This window comes from Musca autumnalis, unplaced genomic scaffold, assembly GCF_047663935.1.
Source record: "Musca autumnalis isolate F117 unplaced genomic scaffold, ASM4766393v1 scaffold_4, whole genome shotgun sequence".
Taxonomy (NCBI): Eukaryota; Metazoa; Arthropoda; class Insecta; order Diptera; family Muscidae; genus Musca; species Musca autumnalis.
In genome coordinates, this window is record NW_027411977.1 from 145,136,755 (window position 1) to 145,150,752 (window position 13,998).

Genomic DNA, 13,998 nt, shown 5'->3' on the forward strand with positions numbered 1-13,998 from the left:
TGCACTATTACGACGGAACCCAAAAAATATGGCGCAACCCTCTCACAGCCCTGGAAAATAAAAATGCAATACGTACTGTAAAGTTCGGAGAACTGTAAGTTATGGTATGGGCATAGACAAATGAAGTGTATAGACAAAGGATTACTCATGTTGAGTGCTGTCAACAGACTCAAACCAAAATACTCAACATTTTTCGAAGTCGATTTTTGAGAAAAATTGCAAGATTTTCTTTTACATCTGAGTATGTAGATTTCGTCAAAAACTAACCCCATACAGTTTTTGTTAGAACAAAATGTTTTTAAAATTGTGTTTTTAATTGAGTTGTTCTGAAAACGAAATCGATGTTAACAAATGAATCGTATAGACAAAGGATTACTCAATCGATTTGTTCCTAGGTTTTACCATTTTTGAGATATAGAAGTTCAGGTCACAGTTTTTTTTTATGTTAGGTTTTCGCGAGTTTGCTTGAAAACGGCAAGTATTGTCAAAATGGGACTAAAAAAAATTTGAAAAGCTGTGAAAATTTCGTAATTTTTTCCTGGGTTGTACCATTTTTGCGATATATAAGTAAAAGGAGAGAAATTGCAGTCATGACATTGTTTCATATGGAGACGATGCAGTCAGTGAATTTTCCTAATCTGAACATCTATATCTCAAAAATGGTAAAACCTACGATAATATCATAAAATACAATTTTGTAGACAATTTTCACTGCTACAACATTTTATTCCATTTTGATAGGGCGCGAAAACCTAAAAAACCCCGAAAATGTGAACTTTGACCGTGATTTATTTAAAAAGCGCTCAGGCGATTTTTTTATTCCCAGGTGTAAGCTCCTTTCATTTAATGTTGGTTCAAGAGCACCGTATCATGTTATATGCTGTTAACCGATCCAAACCAAAATACTCAACGTTTTTCGAAAACTTGCGATATATAAGTTAAAGTAGGGAAATTGCAGTCCTGACATTGTTTCATATGAATTGTCCTAATCTGAACATCTATATCTTAAAAATGGTAAAACCTACAAAAATATCATAAAGGACAATTTTGCAGAGAATTTTCGATGCTACAACATTTTCTTTATTCCATTTTGATAGGGCGTGAAAACCTAAAAACCCCCAAAAAATGTGAACTTTGACCGTGATTTATTTAAAAAGCGCTCAGGCGATTTTTTTATTCCCAGGTGTAAGCTCCTTTCATTTAATGTTGGTTCAAGAGCACCGCATCATGTTATATGCTGTTAACCGACCCAAACAAAAATACTCAACGTTTTTCGAAGGCGATTTAAAAAATGCAATATTTTCATTTATACATTTATCTGAGGATGTAGATTTCTTGAGGAACTTGAAATTTTACCAGTGGGTCACTGTTGATGCAAATCACTATAGGTCAAACGGGCCATTTTATTGGCCAAAAGTCTTAAAGTTAAAACAAGTATTTGGTTTAAGTTAATATAGCGTGTTTAGATTCAGGGAGAAAAATGGAACAACGTGGGCCAAAAAATTAACCCTTTATGGACCAAATACACAACTGGTACCTTAACCCTTTGGGGACAAAAACTGGAAGGTCTGTTATTTGTGTACAGAATTGAAGGCATCGCCGTCCGATAAATTCAGAAGCTTTTTTGTTGTGTTTCGTTTTAGTTTTAATGTGAATATGCCTTAAAATTATTACCTTGAAAATCCCACAATATGATGTGACATATTTTGACTATAACTGTATATATTTATAAAAGATTTGTAAATAATTTGACTTTAGAACACAGCAAAATGCTGTAGACTCCAATTTGGCTAACATTATTTGGTAAGAGGTTTAACCCTGACTTCAAAAAATCAATATTATGGAAAATATGGTAACCTAAAAAAAGTTGTATAATTCTTGTCGAGCAAATTTACGCAAAATCACATACAATTTTCTGCTTTCGGCACGAGTTAATGAACCAATTTCAATGTTAACTTTCATTGCCGAACGTTGCCGAGACTTTAAAAGCGTACATAACCTCAAAATGTTCTAGTTTCTTCGAAAATTCCATGTTAACACCCATTTAATAACTATTTATTCACATAAATGATGATAGGAGGGCATTTTTGATAAATAGATATCGAATACTTTCTAATTAAATCGTTACTTACACTAATATTGTGATTTTGTTTCATCCTGAACGTATACAAGTAAACATATTTCGTTAACAAGTTTTTAAAGATATTTGGATAATACATATTTGGCAGCCTGCCATGTAACGGTATAATTTCTCATACAAAAACAAAATTTATTTTTATTATATTTGAAGTGTTTCTTACAAGAAAGTAACACAAAATAAGTGAAAATATAAAGTGCGAAATCTGACTTTTGAAATGAAACATATTTTTGCAGCAGTATCTGCACTTAATCCGTTTCTCTTTTTGGAGTGGATAAAACTGTGAGTGCTGAATGAGCGTTCTGTGGCTGCTGATCAGCATGGAGCAGTCAAAATACGAACCGCTATCATTCTAAGTTCTTTTGTGACGCAAACACTGTTCCACCATGTAGTAGGAGATATTTCTTGTACGCAGCTCCATACAAAATCTTTTGACCATAGATCCTCCCTAGCCTTAGAGTTTGCTAGATCCGTCATTACATTTACATTAAATTTTAAACCCGTATCATGAATAAATTCCATCGCAATTAAAAATTCAAATGAATTTAAGTCATGCCCAACGCTATTGGGATCAAGTAAACTTGCTGCCAAATGTATGGGTTTAATCGTTTTTTTCATCCTTTTATCAAAGGACGACAATAATTCTTTTTTTCGTCATCCTTAATTTCGTTTGTTGCTGTTAATGTATTTTGCAGCTTATTACGAATGTCTTTAAATGCAAAATTCACACGATGTATATTGTGTTGATTTGATTCGGAAAAGGTTGTCCATTCAGCTATAGGTTGGAAGAGTTGTAAATTGATGTCTAACGTGTTCCAAAAATCTTCCGAGAGTAATGATGATTTTGTTGTTGAACTCAGGGTTATTTTTTCATGAACAGCCAAGGCTTGAAGGGATACTTTACTGTTCACTAAGCTTTTTAATGAAGTAGCATAACTGCCCCATCTCGTTTTAACTGGGAGTTTTAGCTGTTCTCCTGATCCTTTTTCTTTACAGATCTTAGCAAATGTCCATGAAAGGACCTTACTGTATTTAATGGTTTTGATTATATCAATAACTAGTAAAAAACAGTTCCTCAGAGTTGGACTTTTTAAAAAGTCTTCGCTGAGCAAATTAAGGCAATGGGCTACACATCCTAGTGGTACTACTTGAGGATATACCTTTTGAACCTCTTTAAATACACCCTGCATATTCCCAGCATTATCGCCAGTGAGAGCTATAAACTTGTGCTCACCGTATACATTCGTTACTTTAATAATTTCTTCGGCGATATATGCTGAGGTGTGCTTGTTGTCTTCAGTTGCCAAGCTTCGGACAAACACCATCTCGGGCTTTGAGATTAAAAAGTTGATTACACCTTCACTGCGCATATGGCTCCAACCGTCACACTGCAGATGCATGTAACTTGCTGCCTTTACTTGCTCAGTAATGTTTTTAGAAGCTTCATCATATATCTTGTTCAAGTACTTGCTGGAAATTGTCTTTCTATTTGGTAATATAAATGAAGGATTCAATTCTTCGAAAAATTGCTGCCAAAGTGGATGCTCAACCATTGAAAAAGGAGCTCCAGATACAATAATTGCTCTGGCAAGTTTCTCTTGAAGGCTATCTTTGTATTCATCGCATATTTTGAGGCTCGAGTTTGATGGTGGAAGGGAAGTTGATGCGCTTGAAACATCACTGTAGTGGTTCGAATTTTGCAATTGGGTGTTCTGTTCACTTGGAATCATTTCACTTACTTCACTTCTTAACGTAATTGAGCACTTTGACCAAATGTTTTGCCATTTTATTAACATTTGGGAATTTGTAAACCGTGTTGCAGTATCTGCAAAGAACTGCCTTTGAGTTGCTTGGATTTGTTGCAAAATGCTTCCATATTCGTTCATTTTTAGGTCTTCCCATCTTAAAAATGATTAAATTTTATTTTTCCATTTTAACAGTCTTCACATTTTAACGCATACCATATCCACAGATTAATCAGTTAGGTTAGTGTATTTTATACAGGTACAATACTTTTTTAGCGGTTCTAACTTTTATTTGAAATAATTTTTTAGACGATTGACAAATAAAAATTTTCAATTTTGTTTTTTTTTTTTTTAAATACCCAAATAAACACCCTGAAAAGGTATTTAAAAGGTATTTACCAGGTATTTACCCAAGTTTTGGGTAAATACCGGGTAGAATCCCATCTATACACATAAGTTCAAATTTTGTAGTTTACTTCTAGGCGCACTTATTTTATCGTAAACCACTAAAATATAGAAAGACAAAGACATAAATGTATAAATGAAAACCGATCCTGATTTAGTTTTCACATAACAGGTGTCGCACAACAGATTTTCATTCGTTAAAGTCCAGTTAGAAAACTGATTACAAACGATGCATTTGTAAAAATTTTGATTTTCAATTTAAAATTAAAACAAAAATTCTTTCAATAAATAATGTTGGTTCCTACCAAAATATAAAGGAACGAATCAGATTTGCTACTAAGAAGATTTCAAGCCCGTTAAAGTACTTTGATGGCGTTATATTTTCTGATGAGATGAAAATTATGTTGCACTATTACGACGGAACCCAAAAAATATGGCGCAACCCTCTCACAGCCCTGGAAAATAAAAATGCAATACGTACTGTAAAGTTCGGAGAACTGTAAGTTATGGTATGGGCATAGACAAATGAAGTGTATAGACAAAGGATTACTCATGTTGAGTGCTGTCAACAGACTCAAGCCAAAATACTCAACATTTTTCGAAGTCGATTTTTGAGAAAAATTGCAAGATTTTCTTTTACATCTGAGTATGTAGATTTCGTCAAAAACTAACCCCATACAGTTTTTGTTAGAAGAAGATGTTTTAAAAATTGTGTTTTTAATTGAGTTGTTCTGTTTGCAATTAAGAATTATTATGGCGTTCTTGGTATATAGAAATGTAGAGTCTATAACTTTTCGTCACTAAATAATTTAGGAAATCAATAATAGACCACAAACCAGAATCAAATTTTGGTTTTGTAATTGAAAACGATTTTGGAATATGTGCGTTACGTGAAAAAGTCAGAAAAGCATTATCACGAAGGGATAGGAAAAACCACTGCTCTCCCCGTAAAATATAGGGAAACGAATTTTCTACATAGAAGATTTCAAGCCCTTTAAAGTACTTTGATGACGTTATATTTTCTAATGAGACGAACATTATGTTGTATTATTACGAGGGGACCCAAAAAGTATGGCGCGAACTTCTCTATAACGAACTTCCCAATAACGAATTTTTCTCTGTAACGAAGAAATATTGAAAACACAGTTTTTTCAGTCCATGCTCACCTATTTTAACCTCTATATAACGAACTTCCCTATAACGAATACTTCTCTATAAAGAAATTTTTTTAAGCACAAGTTATATTTCCCACACAAAATAACCTCCCTATAACGAATTAAAAAACAATATCTTTCAACAGCGCTCTTATTGAAGTCCATTTTATTTTTACATTGTGCACACAATGTAGCCCTGTTCCTTTACGTTCAAGAATCTTCAAGTTTTACAACTTTTTACTCGAAAAGCGTTCCTTTACTTCAGACACAATACAATTCATATGGGAGCAGTTTTCAACTTTTACTACTTTTGCCGGTTTTACCACTTTCAGAAGTAAAGGAACAGACCATGTGTCAAAACAAAACAGTGGTTTATGAGGAAATATATCAGTTAAAATATTTTTTGTGGTGATCGAACGCAAACTACGATAAAATTGTAGAGATCAGCAAGTTTATCATTTGGTTTTGTTTAGATTCGAAGACTGATGAATCGTGCAATATGTTTTGAATTGCCTTTTCTTTCCCAGTTTAAGAAATAGTTGCGAAACAAAGTTGCCGATCATATTTGTTTTCCCACTGCTCATTGGGATGACTTTTTTGATGAAGCAAAGTAGCTTAAGGGGTATTATCAATTTGTGCATTTGTATGTAACATGCAAAAGGAAACGAAATAGGTCAATGGTTCCTTTCGATGATCTACATAGCATCACATTCTGAGTCCATTTATACGTGCCCGTCCATCCGTTAATGCACTTTTGTCGCATTTATTATCCTATCCGGGTTAAAATTTATGATGGTCGCAATTTTGACCAAAGGACTATAGCCATTGCTTTTGACGAGAATAGGTTGAGATTTGGATATAGCTCCCATATATTCTCCCGATTCCGTATATTCTATCCACCAAACAACTATTTTAAAACAAATGTGTAATGAAATCTGTTCAGTAGTGCGATTCACAAACTAATTTTGTGAGTTACCGACAAGTGTCGGTAAAATTAAAATGCTTATAATTTCGGTAATTACCGAAAGAATATGTGGTAATACCTTAAACTGTCGTACTTTACTGGTTAAAGAATTTGTAAATAGGTACGGGTGAAACTATACTCTGCATTTTAATTTATTTATTATCCTCCTTTATATTCGTGTGAATTCTCCGCTAACGAAGTAGCGGGCACTTGCTAGTATCCTATATAGAAGCTGAGATATTCGGTTTGGAAAAAAGCGTTGACTTTTACTCCAAATAAGTTTTTTGCACATTCCGACCCCTGAATATTATATAGCCATCACCAAAAGCAGTTGTCTCCTTCCACTCCGGTACCCGCATTGACCACCAAAAATTTCGTGACCATCCGATCAAAATTACGACGTGACACATGCCATTGTCATTATAATTAAAATCGAAAAAATTAAAGGCTGGGTTTTAGATGCGACTATTGCGATATTATCGTTGTTTGACCACCTACGACAACCTACTTTACATCGTTTGCTTTTGGTATACCCTTTATAGAAGCTGAGATATTCGGTTTAAAAAACATTGTCTTTTTGTCCAAATAAGTTTTTTTGTCCATTCCGACCTAAATATTATCCGACCGTCGCCAAAATTCTTCTTCCCCTCCGGGACCCCCATCAGCACCCAAAATTTGGTGACGATCCGATCAAAATTGCGACCTGTAGCGTGATTACAAGGTTTAGATGGACAGACGGACGGACACACATAGTCAGATCGACTTAGCTCGTCGAGACATTAATTTTGGTATATATAAGTATGGGTCTACGACAAAATTTTTGGCCAAAACCAACTTATAATACCCTCCTCACATAATGGAGTAGGGTATAAAAATGGAAAAGTGGAATGTACGCCAACCATCAATAGGCTTCTTTCTCTGTGAGATCCCCAAAATTTCGTGAGGATCCGATAAAAATTGTACAAAAAATGGACTATTGCGATATCTCTGTTGTTTGACCACCTATGACAACCTACTTCACATCGTTGTAAAGGTGATATTTTCTACTTTCCTTGCCAAGGTTTTGCTTTCGATATACCTTTAACAGAAGAGAGATATTCGCTTAGAAATAAAACGTTGGCCTTTTCTCCAAATAAGTTTTTTTTTCACATTTCGACCCATGGTAGAACAAATACAAGGTAAAGTTAATACTACAACAAATACAACTCGAACAACAACCACAAAGGAATTTGTTTTTGTTTGTAAACCTTAGTGTCAACGTAAATGTAAACAAAACAAGGAAATATCTATAAATTATTGGAATTTAAAAAACTAATAATTTTTCACATTTGATTGAATATTTTGGAAAACATGAATGAAAACTCGTTAGATTTTCAATTTGAATGTTTCCATATCATTCCACTAAATGCATAATTTCTCGCAGAAAGTAGAATACTTGCAAAAATGTTTCGGGTCGCTGGTAATTCATTGAAAAAAGAGAAGATGTTTCAATCATTTGCTTTTGAAAACAAAAAAGCACATGTTTATTAGGGCTTTATTCTTTTCAAGTTTAAGAAAATACCACACATATTAACAAATATTGTACCGCCTCTATAAGCGGTGTTTTAGTGTGCGGCATGTCGTTCGGACCTGGAGGAGGTTACATGTCAATGATATGAAGCTGTCTTTATGGGAAATAGTTTTTTTTTTCTGATGAATAAATTTGTTCTTCAAAAATATATATCCCTAATATACATCGAACATAGAAATAAATACATAAAATGTCGAATGGAATTTGACACTAACACTACAACCCAGTTCAGTCAGCTGGGTATTGCTGCTACCTTTTCTTGTTCTACCATGATTTCGACCCCTGAATAATATCCGACCATTACCAACATCAATAGTTTTTTTCCTCTCTGGTACCCGCATTATCAAAATTGCGACGTGTAGCGTGATTACAAAAAAATCAAAAATGGGATGTATTACCGACCATTGTGTTATCTGCGTTATTTGACCACCTACGCCAACATGCTTGACATCATTGTAAAGGTGGGATTTTCTACTTTAATAGTCAGACTTTGCTTTTAAAAGGTCTTCAACCAAAACTGTGATATTCGTCATACCCTACACGACTATGTGGAGAGGGTATTATTAGTTAGTTTTGGCCAAAGAGTTTGTAACGCATCGAAATAATGGTCGTAGACCCATACATATATATACCAAAATGAATGTCTCGACGAGCTGAGTCGATCTGGCTATGTGTGTCCGTCCGTCCCTCTGTCCATCTAAAGCTTGTAATCACGCTACAGGTCGCAATTTTGATCGGATCGTCACCAAATGTTGGGTGTTGATGTGGGTCCCGGAGGGGAAGACGCCTATTGGTTTTCGTGATGGACGGATAATATTCAGGGGTGGGAATGGGCAAAAACTTATTTGGAGAGGAGGTCAACGTTTTATTTCATAGCCAATATCTCTGTTTCTTAACGAGGTATATCAAAAGCAAAACCTGATAATATTCAGGAGTCGGAATAAGCAAAAAGCTTATGTGGAGAAAAGTATACGTTTTTCCTTATGGGAATATCATTCATAATTTTGCGTTTTAAAGTTACCGATTTTTGTCGGTAAATTAAAAAAAATTAGTTTGAGAATCACACTACTGGGGCTCAATTCTGTTTTTATGAAAAATTGAAATGAAAAACTTTATAAAGGAAAAAACTGTCAAATGAAAAAAATTTTAAAGGAAATATTTTTCATTTCAAATTTTCATAGAACAAGAATCCAGTCCCTGGACTACATTTACATCGATGTTTATGTATGATGCATTCATACCGATAATACCTCAATTGTTTCGATGCGAGAACTTTTTCGCGATGGAGAGAAGGTGACACAAAATATGTGTTACAGCAGTTTATACTTAGCTGACAAAATAAGTTTTGCACGCATTTTGTGCAGCAAAGCGAATTTCGCACTTATCTTTAATATTTTTAGCTGCCAAAAAGTGGCAGTTATCCGATTCGCTCACCTGCCAAAGAATTGGCTCTACATGTAATATTCAGCTTCAGAATTCTTGATATCCGGAAACTATTTGGAGAGGAATAGTGAAAAAATAAAAACATATAGGGGGTTATCATGAATGAAATTTCCCCGTGAGTTTTGTTTTTCCGCCGTTGCAACTTAAGGGAGAAAGTGAAAAAATTCACGGGGAATTGCCGTTCATAATAACCCCCATAATCAAAAACTTATTTTGCATCAGCTGAAAGAATCAAAATGGAATTAAATAACAATTATTATCGTAATATTTGCTTCCACATCTGTCATACAATTTCTGTTTCAAAGAAAGTGATGTTAACTTTTGCAACAACCTGCAGGTGACACAATAAATATGCCTTGAACCTGCAGATGTGATATGACCCAGCAAAAAGTTTGCGTCCGCGAATGCAGTTGAATCACTACAAGTGTACAGTACATTTGCCGTTGGAATACATCTTTTCCTATAAATTCCCTTGCAACAAATTTTGGAAGTTGTGCAATTGGAGTTATGATTTCGATGTAGTCCAACAGAATTTTTAAAAAAAAATTTTAATGGAGTGGAGTTGGAGTCCATGTCGAAAGCTGAACTAGTGATGGGAAGGCAACATAAAAAATGTAGGATGATGAAAGAAAATCAGATGCGCTTGGATTAAATCGGGAACGGAGGAAGTAAGCTCAAATGTGTTTGAATTTAATGGAAACTTGGAAACTGTTTATATAATAAAGTTCTTTGTGTTCTTGTTTTACACAAATAATAAATGCATTTTATTTGTTTTGGGATATTTCGCAATTGCTTGCATTTTTACTGCATCTTTAGATTGATTAAAAACACAATCCGAAGAGTGCCTTTAAATTCAATCCAAACGACTACATCGAAAGCTGTGATTTGGATCGAAAATAGTATGCATCCTAGCTGTGTGCTGTGGAAGCAAAATAGAGTGCATCCTAGCTGCGCGCTCTCTTGTAAAATTCCTGCGTCACACAGGCAAGTTTTGGGTTTTTGACAATCAAAACATGTACTCAACTGTCCTGTCATGTGTAACCGCAGTGTAAAACAAAGTTAACATCGGCCACCAAGACATGTTTTTGGGCTAGTTAGCCCTGGGCCACACTACAGTAATTTCACTGAAATTTTGACACGAAATTATGCGTCTCTAGATCGAGTTCCATAGTAGAGGAAAATCATAAAAATGCTGCCGTGGGGAATTCGAGCTAAGAACGCCTAATTTCATGAAATTTTTTAATGAAATTCATACTAGTGTGGATCGGGACTTTTGGGCCAAATACATACGGTCCGTTGTGTGACGAGTTGCGCGTTGAAATCAACAACCACATTAAAAATATGTAAGTGATGCCAAGTTTGTTCTTGAAGTTTTCATGTGGTTGTTGTACCGCAACGCTCAACGCGTCGTATGTGCAGCGGCCTTTAGAGTAAAGGCATCGTCATGTAAGAGGATTTCTGGCTTAATTCCTTAAGTTGTCGCATCTCTACGCGGCTGAATATGTACTGAAACACGATTTTCGTATGCTTTGACTTTTGACTTAAAGCCGGAAGAACATGCAACTTAATGAATTAAGCCTTAGGCCTTAAAGGCCTCGACACATAAGGAGCATGGCATTCTTGCTTAAGTCATATCTGGTAAATGACTAAAGACCAAAGCTCTGTTCCAGAACTAAAAAGTTTTTACAATTTTTACCACTTTTACACATTTTTCGTTCCCGTACACACAATTTATATGAAAATCGTTTACGACTTTTACAAGTTTTACGACTTTTACCACTTTATAAAGTACGGGAACAGGCCACAAGTCGACGACATAATTCAAATGTGATTCTGAAATCATTTTCTTAGGTCGAACTTGGTATTTAGTCTTTTATCTGATATGACTTCAGCAAAAATGCTTCTTATGTGTCGAGGCCTTAAGTTTTATAACCCAACCTTCAAAATATCGAAAATCATCAGGAATGGATAGAGTCTCCGACGAAGATTTTGATGTGTGATGTGTGTACATATATACGATTTCACAACATTCTTCAGATTTCATGATATAAGCCCATGGTAGAACAAGAAAAGGTAGCAGCAATACCCAGCTGACTGAACTAGCCTATAAATGTTAGTGTCAAATTCCATACGACATTTTATATATATATATTTATTTCTATATTCGATGTATATTAGGGATATATGTATATTTCTTGAAGAACAAATTTATTTATCAGAAAAAAAACTATTTCCCATAAAAACTCCTTCACTCCTTCCTGCTGTTATCAATGATCTTAAGAAGGTGAATTTCAAAGTTGGTGTTTCTTCGTGCTATTTTGATAACATAGCAAATCCTAAATTGTGGCCCACAGATATCAAAATTCGTCCCTTTGTAAATTTTCAAAGGAAATTAGCACAACCAGTGCAACATTGATTAATGAAGAGCACGGTTTAAAAATCTACTATCAAAATTTGTCTGGTATTCGTACGAAAGCTAAAAATGTCTTGGATTTTTCCAACCAATCGGATTATGACGTCATTGCTATTGTTGAAACATGGCTTAATGCTGACTTTTTTGATGCAGAGTTTTTTAATCTAAATATGTATGCTGTCTACAGAAAAGATAGAAATATTTCAAGAACTGGGTGCTCTAGAGGTGGTGGCGTGCTTATCGCCGTTAAAACCAAGTATAAATCGTATTTGCGTTCAATTGATGATGATGATGGATTATTGGATCAACTGGCTGTTTGCATTGATGGTTCAAATCTAAGTATTTTGCTTTGTTTATCATACATTCCACCAAATAGTTATGAATCTATTTATACTAAGCATATAGATAATATTGTATCTTTGGAAGGAGCTATTGGATCAAATGTTTGTCTTTGCGTTATGGGAGATTTCAACCTTTCTACCATCTCTTGGTCTAAATTTGATGATAATGACTTCTTAACCCCTACTAATGTCAATAGGAGCTATGAAATTAACTGTATTGATACTCTTTTGAGTCTAAGTCTTGTTCAAATTAATCACTTGTCTAATAAATTGCGTCGGTTCCTAGATCTTATTTTTATTCCTGATGAATATAAATTTGAAGTTTATGAATGTTTAATTCCAATATCTCCTTCCAATGTACATCATTTACCTACAATCCTTGAAATTAATAGTTTTCAATATTTAAATACCTCATTGCCGAATTGTGCTGCTTTGGATTTTAATGCCTGTAATTTTAATGTGCTAAATTCAATTATAGGCTCTTTTGATTGGGCGTCAATATTTAGAGATAAAAGTACTATGGTCTGTTATGATGTTTTCGTAGATAGAATTTCAGACATTCTTAAAGCCAATGTTCCTCTTAAGAGAATCAAACAATATAAACATCCATGGTATACTAGAGGCCTCAAGAAATTGAAAAATTTGAGAAATAAATTTCATAGAAGGTTCATAGCAAATGGTATTCTGGAAGATGAAGTCAAATATAAACACTATCAAAGAGAATTTAATTTTTTGAATAAGTTCCTTTATAAGCAGTTCATTCTAGCCAAGGAAAGTGATATTAAAGAAAATCCTAAAAGCTTTTGGTCCTTTGTCAACTCTAAAAAAAATCTTCGCATATTCCTTCCAGGATGATTTATAATAACAGAGTGTCGCAGTCTGGTTTTGATGTTGTCAATATGTTCGCAAACTTTTTTCAATCTAACTTTGTACAGCCATCCGTGTGTCCTTTGCCAAATTTAAACTCTCCATCCGCTATTAATCTGGGAAGTATGCTAATTTCATATGAAGATGTAAATGAAGCCATTCTTAAAATTAAAAACAGTTCCAAAGTTGACTCTGACGGCCTTTGTGCGTTCTTTCTTAAGAATTGCTCTTTATCTCTGGCTCCTATTCTAACTTTTATTTTTAACCTTTCATTAAAAGAAGGTGTGTTTATCGAAAGGTGGAAAGTTGCATATATTACGCCTGTCTTCAAAGGAGGTAAAAAAGATGATGTTACGTGTTATAGGCCAATTGCTAAATTGTCAGTTGTCTCTAAAGTATTTGAGCATATTATCCACAGTAAACTATTTTTCATTTGCAAGCCTTTTATTTCTCCCCATCAGCATGGTTTTTATTCAGGTAGATCAACTACAACCAATCTAGTTCTATTTACTGAATATTGCTTGTCTGTATTTGAATGTGGTTTTCAGGTTGAAGCCATTTATACAGATTTGACAAAAGCTTTTGACAAAGTATCCCACTCCATTTTATTAGCCAAATTGTTGAAAATGGGGTTCCACTCTAATTTCCTTAGTTGGATTGGTTCTTACCTACACAACCGTCTGTGTTCTGTCAAGGTTGAGAGTTTTGAATCCTTACCGTATATACAAACATCTGGTGTTCCGCAGGGCAGCATACTGGGACCACTATTATTCAATTTATTCATTAATGATATATCATCCTGTTTTTCCAAATGCAAATATCTTCTATATGCTGATGATTTAAAAATATTTCATAAAGTTGAGTCTTTTTATGATATGGTAGACATTCAGAAAGACTTCGACAATGTTGTAAAGTGGTGTTGTGAGAATAAACTTGCAATAAATTTCTCAAAATGTGCC